Source organism: Equus przewalskii, chromosome 17 (assembly GCF_037783145.1).
Source record: "Equus przewalskii isolate Varuska chromosome 17, EquPr2, whole genome shotgun sequence".
NCBI lineage: Eukaryota > Metazoa > Chordata > Mammalia > Perissodactyla > Equidae > Equus > Equus przewalskii.
In genome coordinates this window covers 14,627,502-14,639,630 of record NC_091847.1, presented here as the reverse complement: position 1 = coordinate 14,639,630, position 12,129 = coordinate 14,627,502, and the positions used below count along the sequence as shown (strand labels likewise).

At 35.7% G+C, this 12,129-nt stretch overlaps 1 protein-coding gene across 4 annotated transcripts in view; it reads left to right on the top strand.

Annotated features, from left to right (window-relative positions):
- The window catches only part of DPP10 (dipeptidyl peptidase like 10), a 1,232,656-nt gene that overhangs the window by 858,472 nt on the left and 362,055 nt on the right, over positions 1–12,129 (top strand). The gene's annotated exons all lie outside the window — the stretch shown is intronic.

Here is a 12,129-nt window from a genome sequence, read left to right as displayed (position 1 = left end):
TGAAAGAACTACTTTCACGCTAGATAGTGTAAGACATAGGGCTCAAAATTTATACTGCTGGGTCTCTGTCAAACAGTTTAATAAAAACAGAGTATGATGCTCTCCTCTTTGGCACAAGACATCATATTGCTTAGACACACTGAGGGCTCACAAAAATATAGTGCAGTTATAACTTTGGCTTGTCAAGGATGAGGAAGTCAGACATTCCTGAAAGTGAAGACTGATAGAGACATCCTCTAAGATAGAACCTCATCTGTGATCCAAAAGAAGATGGTCCTCGCTCCTTTCCAGGTAGCAGTGGTAGCAGTGGTTATCAAGAGGCATCAGCAATGTCTCTGTGACAGCAGAACCTGTATGGGAAGACATTAGTAGGAGGACCATGTAGAAGATGGGGGAAAATGTCTCACCTAGAAAACTATCAGATGACTAACAAATGAGTCAGAAAACACTGAGATAAAATGATAACATGTGGAAACAGAAGCCAGAAATACGTCATTAATCTTACTGTTAGTATGACCCAATTTGCAATCTTTTTCCATGAGGTCTTCTGAAATTGGAACTGGTGGCAAATACACAGGGCTGTTGCTGCCCCAATTCCAGGGGCCAACAGTCACACTTTTAATCTGTAATGTAGTGGCTCTACGTCAATTTGTTATTTTTTCCTCTGTCTCTCCTCAATTTCATTTAATTCACCAATTATTTATGAAGTCCTCACCATGTTCTTACCATTAAGAACTTCATACCTGTGTGCATGCATAGAATATCAAAACTGATAATGATCTTCAGTAACATCAGTTTATTTATATTAATTTGAATCAATTAGACTAGGACAAATAGCGAAAAATATAGGAGGGAATTCCATGAAGGACTAAATTAAATATACCTTCATTTTTTTTTTTTTTTACTTCTTTTTAAATGTAAGGACATCAAGTTCAAGGACTACTTTCTATTTCAAAATTCCCTTTCATCTCTAAACAAGTTTAGAGTCCTACCCCCACCCCAAGGCCCTTTATAGATTAGACGATATAAATAGGAACTTCAGCTCACTAGGTTTTATTCCTGGAGCAGATGAGAAGTGACTCCTCTGTGGCGAGCCTCTATTGGAGATTCCTTAGCGAACTCAAATAGATTCAAGGGCTAAAATTGTTGATGCAAAGCTTTTAAATGAGTTCTGTTACTTTGAGGTGAAATCAGTCGTCCGAAGGATCGTTTACTGTGAGAAGCAGAATGGAAACTCCTTAATAGTATAAATTGTTATACTGTTATTTATAGCACAGGCAGCATAGAGTTCTCAAGTTTGATTTAGTTCTTTCTTCCCAATAAATACATTTTAGTATTAGTTTTTTGTTTCAACCAAGGGTGTTTGAGAAAGCAGCTCCATTTGAAGGTTGTTCTTGGCTTGACAGTTTAGGGAGGAAGTCTGTGTGACTATGCCAGTAGTATATTTTCTTGTGATAAGAATGTGCATCATTCTTCTAAGCAAATAACAAAATTATTTACTCCAGATAAAAAAGTTGTTGGTAGACTGAAATTGCGAATGTTGAAAGTTCTACTACCCATGGATCTTAATTTCCCATGACTTTCATTCTGTCCTTATAGATTAGAGAATGACTTGATACATTTCCAGTAAATAATCACACATCATATTCCTAACTTTCTTTTTTTAATCCTAAATAAGGTTGAGTTGAAAACGAGAAGACTAAGTCATTTCCAGTGATGTTAATTCAGATATTATGGGTTAGTTCAATTAAGGAGGATGAATTAAAACTATATAAATTTGTTCATGTCGCTGTGACTTTCTCAGTGTTGGGTCTATTTGTTCTGACACATTAATATATATGTCAAACTTCTTAGTCATTTAGTGTTGAAAGAGACAATGAAATTCTTTCAACTTCCACTCCTTTACAATGTGTAGCCACAGTCCTGAAAATATCCTAGCTGAGTTCTCTCTCGAACCTTGCTATCCAATTGAAATATAATGAAAGCTACAAATATAAGCATCTGATGTTGAATAAAATAAAGTAGGCGAAATTAATTTTAATAAAAGAATCCATTTAACTCAACATAAATTTTAGCATTTCATCATGTAATCAATATAAAAGTTATTAAAGATATGTTTCATATTCTTTAAAATATGGTTTGTATTTTATACTTACAGAAAATTTCAACTTAGACTAGTCAGATATAACGTGCTCAATGGTCAAATGTGGCTAAGGTGTCCACTGTATTTGGAAAGAGAAGTTCTAGGGTATGTTTTCTTAATGATATAGAAAACTATTATTTTGAGGAGGCATCATAAGAAATAGGATTTTTAAATGTTAATTAAAAATTCAAATGTCATGTGCCATGTTTTGTATAATATATGTAAACAAAACAAAATCATGTCTTTTAAGCAGAAGTTGTGTTCATATAGCTTGCTGTCCCTATCTGTGGAAAGTTTCTGCAGAAGAAAGAACTAGAGATGAGGGAAAGAATGGCTTTGCCTGGGATAGGGGCAGAGAAAACTGTGAGGAAAGGATGTCCCAAAGCTAGTTAAGCAAATTTTAACTTAGGTGTTGGACATCACAAATTATATAGAGAGCATTTATGGAGAGAAATATTATAATGTTAACCAGAATTCATTTTTTGTGAAAATATTGATGTACAGAACTTTATCATGAAATACCTAATTACGATTAGAATATGTAACTTAATGGCTTTCAAATATTTAATGTTACTGTGTCCTAAAATATTATTATTTTTACCACAGATTTTTCATCTTTGGTGTAGGGTTGAGATAAATTCTTACCAGGTAGGAAGAAGAAAATAAAACCTTAAAGAAAATTGAGAGAGGTGACGTTAGCAAGATGGAAGGCTAGGAGGTCCCGATGCTTGTCTCTCCCATGAAAACAATAAATAAACAACTTCAAACCGATGAAAATGGCTCCTGGAAAGCTATGGACTAGAACCAAGAGAGAGCAAAAACCCTACAGGGCTCGGGGTGGCCTGGAACGAAGGATGGCCACTTAGAAAAGCATAGGAAACATTTTATCTGTGTCACCTCATCCCCCAGTCCAGAGCAGCATGATGCCAAGAGACATACCCTCAGAGAGATTTCATCCCACGGAGAAAGGGGAGCAGGAAAACCCCTGGCAAGCCTCACTGCTGGAGACATTTGCAGCCTTTGCTGCCAAGGTCCCCGTGGTCTTCACCGATGATGATCCTAGTTAGTTCAGTTGCCTGGAGTCCCAGCCAATGCATCAGCTCACCTGGCTAGACCTCTTGCTACAGTGAGACATGTCCCCACAGGTTCCAGTGACAAGCTCTCTAGGATCAGGATGCCAGGGTGCCTTGTCATACACAACATCAGAGCTGCTGCTGCTCTGTACCCCACCCCAGGTTCCAGGTCATAGTTTTATTCTACCATTATCAGGGCATCCACTCCTGCTTTGAGTCCTGCCCCCACGTACCAGTTTGCAATGCTGACCCACTATTACCAAGCTGAGCTGCCACTGCCCTGCAACCTGACCCCTGGGTCTCAACATGTGGCTTTAAGGGGCCACTCTCAGCAACATGCTGCTGCTGTTCTGTGACTGCCCCCTGGGGCCAGAGTTGGGGCATTGACCCACCATGTCCAGGCTGTGCTATTCATCCTGTGCCCTGAACCTAAGCCACTGTTGTAGCCTATCATCCCAGGGCCTGTGCCTCTGCTATGCCTCCCCTGCACACACCACCTGAGTCACTGCAGTGAACCCCAGAAACCCAGACTCTGGTTCCACAGGTGCACACTCCTCCGCATTAGAAACTAGTGCCACTGCCGCAGCAAGTGCACTTACTCCCCATGGCCAAAGCAATGTGGTATTTCGATGTGTGACTAATCCCAGGACCCTAGCTCTGCTACCTTCTGAGTGCCATCATGCCAGACCAGCTACCAAGAGGAATCCCTTTGGCTAGAATTTATTCCCATGGGCAAAACAAGAGGATAAGGAGATCCCAGCAGCCATTGTGGCCGAGGATTCAGTGGCCCTAGCCACCACTGCAATCTGCAGGATCCTCCTAGTTTTTGCTATAGAAGACCACTGCAGTCTGTGCTGATGTTGACCTCAGCTGATGAAGTTGTATGGAGACTATGCTGCTGTGTGCTCCCCGGAACCAATGACACTAAGCCCCACCTAGCTGATACCCTCCCAGCCACCTTCAAGTGAAAATCTTTTCACACTGAAGCCAGTCTGAAAAGGCTGGAAGAGATGCATGCTCCAAATGTACAGACATCAATGCAAAACCATCAGAGCCATGAAAGTGCAAGGAATCATGACGCCACAAAAGGACACAATATTTTCCAGTCACAAACCCCAAATAAATGGTTATGTGTGAATTACCTGAAAAATAATTCAAAATAGATATTTTAAAGCTTAGTGAGATTCAATAAAATACAAGTGGACAACTCAATGAAAAAAGAAGCAAATATAAATTCTAGAGCTGAATACAGTGATTGAAATGAAGAATCCAATTGAGAGTTTCAACAACAGGTTCTAACAGGCAGAAGAAAGAATCTGCAAACTTGAAGGCAGATATCTTGATAATATCCAATCAGAAGAGAAAAAAGAAATTAGGTGGAAAGAGTGAAGAAAGCATATGTTAATTATGAAACACAATCAAGTAAAATAATATTTGCATTACAGGAGTCCCAGAAGGAGAAGAGACAGAAAAAGGGACAGAAAACTTATTTGAAGAAATAATGTCTGAAAAATTCCTTAATCTGAAGAGAGATATGGTCACCAGGTACATGAAGCTCAAAAATCCCCAAACAGATTGAACCCAAAGAGGACTTCACCAAGGCACATTGTAATCAAGTTCTCAACAACCGAAGAGAGAATTTTGAAGGCAGCAAGAGAGAAAAGACTCATCACACACAAGGGAATCCTGATAAGACTATGAGCAGATTTTTCAGCAGAAACCTTGTAGGCCAGGAGAGAATAGAATGATATGTTCAAAGTACTCAGAAAAAAAAATGTCAACCAGAATACTTTACCCAGCTAAGTTATCTTTCAGAAATGAGGGCAAATTAAAGACTTTCCCAGACAAACAAAAGCTGTGGGAATTTATCACCACCAGACCTACCTTACAAGAAATTCTGAAAGGAGTACTTCAAGCTGAAATGAAAGGACAATTACTAGTAATATGAGAACATATGAAAGTTTAAAGTTCACTGGCAAAAATGAATATGTACTCAAATTCAAAATACTCCCATACTACAATGGTGGTGTTTAGACCACTTTGAACTCTATCAGGTAGATTAAAAGACAAAAATGTAAAAATAGCTATAGTTACAATATTTTGTTAATGGATACACAATATAAAAAGATGCAAATTGGGACACCAACAACATAAATTAGGTGGAAGGAAAATAAATATGTAGAACTTTTTTATGCAAGTGAAGTTATTATAACCTTAAATTATACTGTCATAATTGTAAGGTGAAATTATGACAGCTTCATGGTAAACATAAAACTAAAATCTATAATAGAAACACAAATGGCCAAGAGAAAGGAGTCAAACTGTACCACTACAGAAAAGCATCGACTCACAATGAAAGACAACCAGAGAGGAAGAAAGGACAAAGGAACTGTAAAACGATTGGAAAGCAACTAACAAAAGAGTAATAGTGAATTATTCCCTATTAATAATTACTCTAATTACAAATGACTTCAATTCTCCAATTGAAAGACAGAGTGGCTGGATCAAGACCCAACTATATGTTGCCTACAAGAGATTCATTTAAGCTTTAAAGATATTCTTAGGCTGAAAATGAAGGGATTGAAAAAGATGTTCCATACAAATGGAAACCAAAAGATGACAGGGGCAGCTATACTTATAGCAGAGAAAATAGACTTTAAATCAAATGCTGTAACAAGAGACAAAGAAGGTCATTATATAATGATAAAGGGGTCAATTCATCAAGAGGATAGAACAATTATAAATATATATGTACCCAATACTGGAATATCTAAATATATTAAGCAATTTTTAACAGATCTGAAGGCAAAAAGAGATAGCAATGCAATCATAGCAGGGAGCTTTAATACCCGACTTTCAACAGTAGATAGATCATCTGGACAGAAAATAAATACGGAAATAATGGATTGAACTGTACTTTAGACCAAATGTACCAGACATATCGACATACCTCATTGTATTGTGCTTTGTGGATATTGCTTTTTTTATAGGACACTCCACCAGCAAAAAGATTACGAACCGCTGAAGCTCAAATGGTGGTTAGCACTTTTTGGCAAGAAAGTATTTTTTAATTAAGCTATGTACATTTTTTTGGGAAGTAATGCTATTGCACACTTAATAGACTACAGTATAGTGTAAACATAACTTTTATATGCACTAGGAAACCAAAAAATTTGTATGAATCACTTTATTGCAATATTCACTTTATTGTGATAGTCGGGAACCAAACCCACAATACCTCGAAGGTATGCCTATATACAAAACATTCCATCCAACAGCAGCAAAATATATTCTGAAATGCACATGGAACATTCTCCAGGATGGTTCTTTGAAAAGATGAACAAAACTGATAAATGTTAGCTTGATTAAGAATAAGAGATACGGCAAAATAATAAAATTATAAATGAAAGAGGAGACCTTACAACCAATACCACAGAAATATAAAGGATCATAACAGACTACTATGAACAATAATGTGCCAAAAATTTAAATAACTTAGAAGAAATGGATAAATTCCTAGAAGCATACAACTTACCAAAACCAAGTCATGAAGTAATAGCAAATCTGAACAGACCAATAATGAGCAAAAAGACTGAATCAGTAATCAAAAACCTCCTGATAAATAAAACCCAGGACCAGATGGCTTCACAGGTGAATTCTACCAAACATTTGAAGAAGAATTAATACCAATTCTTCTCAAATTCTTTCAAAAAGGAAAACAATGCTTTCAAACTCATTTTATGAGGCCAGCATTACTCTAATGCTGAAGCCAGATAGAGACACTACAAGAAACAAAAGTTACATAGCTGTGTCCCTGATGAACATAGATGCAAAAATTCTCAACAAAACATTAGCAAACCATTTCATAACACATTAAAAAGATCATACAGTATGCTCAAGTGAGATTCATCCATAGGATGCAAGGATCATTCAACATACAAAAATCAATAAATGTGATACATCACGTTAACAGAATGAAGGATAAAAATCATAAGATCATTCCAATAGATGCAGAAAAAGCACTTGACAAAATTCAACATCCTTTCATGATAAAAACTTTCAAGAAATTGGGTATAAAAAGAATGTTCCTCAACATAACACAGACCATATATGATAAGCCCACAACTAACATCACATTCAATGATGAGAAGTTAAAAACCTTTCCTCTAAAATCTGGAAAAAGACAAGGATGCTGACTTATGCCATTTCTATTCAACAGAGTAATTAGTAATCCAGTAATCCAGTAATTCAACTGGAGCAATCACACAAGAAAAAGAAACAAAAGGCATCCAAATCTCAAAGAAGAACTAAAATTATCTCTGTTTGCAGATGACATGATCTTACATATAGAAAACCCTGACGACTGCACAAAAAACCTATTAGAACTAATAAATGAATTCAGTAAAGTTGCAGAATACAACATCAACACGTTGAAATATGTTGCATTTCTATACACTAAAAATGAGCTATCAGAAAGAGAAATTAGGAAAGCAATCCCAGTGACAATATCATTAAAAATAAAATACTTAAGAAAAATTTAACCAAGGAGGTAAAAAAACCTATAGACTGAAAACTACAAGACACTGATAAAAGAGATTGCAAAAGACAGAAATAAATGAAAAGATATTTTTGGGTTGGAAGAATTAATATTATTAAAATGTCCATACTACCGAAAGTGTTGTACAGATTCAGTATAATCTCTATCAAAATCAAATGGAAATAGCAAAACTTGTTTTAAAATTTGTATGGAAACAAAAAAGAACCCAAATAGCCAAAGCAGTTTTGCAAAAGAAGAACAAACCTAGAGGAATCCATGCTTCCTGATTTCAAACTGTATTTCAAATCTGTAATAATCAAAACAGTATGGTATTGGCATAAGAACAGACCAGAGATCAATGGAACAGAACAGAGAGCTTAGTCATGAGCCCATACATACATAGTATGTATAAAACTGATTTTTGTCAAGCACAAAAGGAACACAGAGTGGGGAAAGGACAGTCTCTTTAATAAACGGTGTTTGGAAAAGTGGATTTCCTCATGCAAAAGAATGAAACTGGACATTCTTACACTTCTTACCAAAATTAACTCGAAATGGATCAAATACATAAATGTAAGGCCTGAAACCATGAAACTCCTAAAAGAAAACAAGGAAAAAGATCTTTGACATTGATCTTGGCAGTGATTTCTTGGATAAGAAACCAAAAGCACAGGCAACAAATGCTTAAAAAAACTAGTGGGACTACATCAAAGTAAAGAGCTTCTGCATAGCAAAAGAAAAAATCAATAAATTGAAAAGGCGACCTACAGAATATGACAAAGTATTTGCAAACCTTATATCTGATAAGGGCTAATATCCAAAATATATAAAGAATTCATATAACTCAATATTAAGAAAGTAAATAATCCAATTTAAAAATGGACAAAGGATCTGAATAGACATTTTACCAAAGAAAATATATAAATGGCCAATAGATACATGGAATGATGCTCAACATCATTAGTCATCAGGGAAATGCAAATCAAAACCACTATGAGATATCACCTCACAACTGTTAAGATGGCTATTATCAAAGAGACAAGAGATAACAAATGTTAGTAAGGATGTGCAGGAAAGGGGACCCGTATACACTGTTAGTGGGAATGCAAATTGGTACAGCCATTATGCAAAATAGTATGGCCATTTCCAAAAAATATTAAAAAATTAAACTACCCTATGATCTAGGAATTCCACTCCTGGTTATATATCAGAAGGAACTGAAATCAGTCTCTTTAAGAAATATCTGCACCTCCATGTTAAATGCAGCATTAGTCACAATAGTCAAGACATGGAAGCAACCTAAATGTCCTTCAGTGGACAAATGGATAAATAAAAGATATGTATATATTTTTTCACATATACACACATTGGAATATTATTAAGCCTTAAAAAAAGAAAAATCTGCCATTTGTGACAACATGCATCAACGTAGAGGGCATTATTCTAAATGAAATAAGAAGCAAGAGAGAGAAAGACAAATACTGTATGACATCATTTATATGTGATATCTATAAAAAAGCACCAATCCTTTAGAAATAGGGAATAGAATGGTGGTTGCCAGAGGCTAGGGGGAGGGGAGAATGGGGTGAAGGAGATCAAGGTGTATAAATTTTCAGTGATTAAATAAATAAGTTCTGAGGATCTAATGCATAGCATAGTGACTATAGTTAATATTACATTATTGTATATTTGAAGTTCCCGAGAGTAGAACTTAAGCATTCTCACCTCATACACAAAAAAGTTAACTATATGAGGTTAACTATGTGAGGATGTGCTAATTATATTGTTCCTGGTAATCATTCTGCAATGTATATGTATATCAAATCATCATGGTGTACGCGTTAAATACGCACATTTATATTTATCACTTATTCCTAAATAAAGTTTAAAAAAGGAAGAAACTATTGACATGTCTCCTAGAAGTCTGTTTCATCAAGTTCTTACTTTCTAGTCACTTTGTTTCTTCTCGTTTGCCTCAATTTTATGTCTTTTTTTCTAGTAGGATGTGTTTTTTAAATATAAATAAATAAATACAAATTATAGTTAAAATTAGTTAAAGAAAAAAATGTATATAAGTTGGAGATTCAAAAAAATGTATTTTAATGACAAAAGAGAGGTAGTTATTTCATATAATAATTCAGACCTGGGTCTTGGCTTCGTTGGCGTCAGTCAGTAAGACAAAAACTGTATTACTTATTGCTAAGGTCAATTTAAGTGAGTTGAGGTTCAGACTGATAGGCTATTATCAACTGTCTGTAGGAGAGGATTGTGTTGAGTTTGCACTAGGGTCCCTCTACCCTTCCCAACATGCCTGAAAAGCGAAATACACTCATATTCAGCTGACTGGAAAAGAGAAGTGTTATAGCCGGGGAATGACTGGAGGATGAAGATGGTGCCCTTTGAAATGCACAAATGCTTTGTGGGGGAGCAATTCTGTGACAAAGTTCTAAGGAGAGCACAGGGCCCAGATGGAAGAAGGTTTCCAGGAGAAACTGGAGTTGGATAGGAGGTGCTGGCCCTGCAGGAGTTACTCCATGCTCTAATCAACCGCTTTCGAGAGAGGAGTATTGAGTTTCAAAAATTAAAATGAGATAGCAAGTGACATAAGAGAAAAGTTGTTAGATGAATAATGTGGGACCTTTCCAGAAACTGCTGTAGGTATTAAAAGTTCTTTTGAAATTGAATTCAAATTCTGAAGATAGTAAATACCTAGCATGGTGACTATCATTAAATAAAATCTTTCTTCCTTCTATGGAAACTACATAATTCCTTCAAGATTAGGTACTCTTGCCTCCTAAAATACTTTTACCAAAAACTAAACTAAAATAAAGATTGTCTGTCTTACCTCGGCACTGGTTTTGTTCTTCCTGAAGTGTTGGAAAGGGATTATGGATAAGGAGGGGGAAATTATTTTTTAACCGATGGCTTGCTGCAGGCCACATCTCTTTCTGCGAGACCTGACCAGAGTGAGCAATAGGCACGGTAGGGGCCTGAATCTTCTCATGCATACAGTGAATTGTAGGAGGAGTTGGGGTGATAAAAATTGTCAAAAGAGGGAGCTGTTTAAGACTGATTCAGAAATATAGAGTACATAGATTAAGAATACTCATAGTTGTGGAGTGTGTACGTTAAAAGACACTGTTGTGTACTCTTTGTGAAAGTATAATTTTTATAGGTTTTTTTTTGAGGGGAGTGGAAGATCTAATATTTCAGTTTCTAACATAATTTTGACATACAAGCTTTTAACAAGCAATGCCACTTTTAGGAACTTTCAAAATATTTCTCACACCATTATTTATAACAACGATAAATTGAAACAACAATAAAGTTCTGCAGACAAGAAAGTGGCTAAAAAAATTACGTAGCTTCTTATAATTGAGTATCATTCAGCCTAAAAAAATGAAGTACATGTGTAGAACAAGATGAAAAGTAATTCAATTTTCTTTTGTTTTTCTTTTAAAAAGATAGATGACTGATTAACTGATAGGTAGGTAGGAGGGAGAAATAAAGGGGCAGGTAGGAAGGGTTGATGAATGTACAGAAGGAAAGATGCATAAAAAAGAAACTGAAATGATACATGCTAAACTTTGTCGTTATTTTTATGAATAAAATTGTAGCGACTAGGGAGGAAATTTCATTTTTTGCTTACCCCTCCAAACTCCTCATATTACTTTAAAAATACATTACATTTAAAAAATGTAATATACATCCAAAAGCTTTTCTTATTTAGGGGAGACTATGATGTTTGAACTGAATTGTATTTTTAATATGCTCCTCACCTTATCTGAACAACAAATCGAAGTTTACAAGCATACATAAAATTCAACAAGCTAGGCATAAATAAGATGTTTGGGATAAAGAATTGATTAGGCAGGAAGTGATCATAAAATAGAGTAGTAATAAGGCTTAAAAATGCATAACATAATGTCCAAAAATGTGGTTCCATGCTGTCTGGCATCTAAGAAGAGCTCAGCAGAGATTTATTTTATGTGCAAATTAATAAAAGCCAAATGACACTTCCCAGACACAATATCCATAGTGTCTCCAGGACTTTAAAAATCTCATGCATATTTTGCATTAAAATTAGGGTTAGAATAAGCATTAACTAAGAGACTGACCCATATGCCCACTTGCCCAGCATCAGATCTCATCTGGAACCTTCACTTGGTCTGCTTTGTCATAATACATATAGAAATATGTCCTTCCCCTCAGAAAAACAAACAGGCTGAGAGCATTAATGGTGTAAGGTAGATAATGGGACAGGTTTTTATTAACAGTCATATAGAATCTTGAACAACTCTTATGATTATCATTCTCTGCTTTGTTGAAAAGGCCACGCCTGTAGTACTGTGTTCAGTTCTTGTTTTCAATTTTTT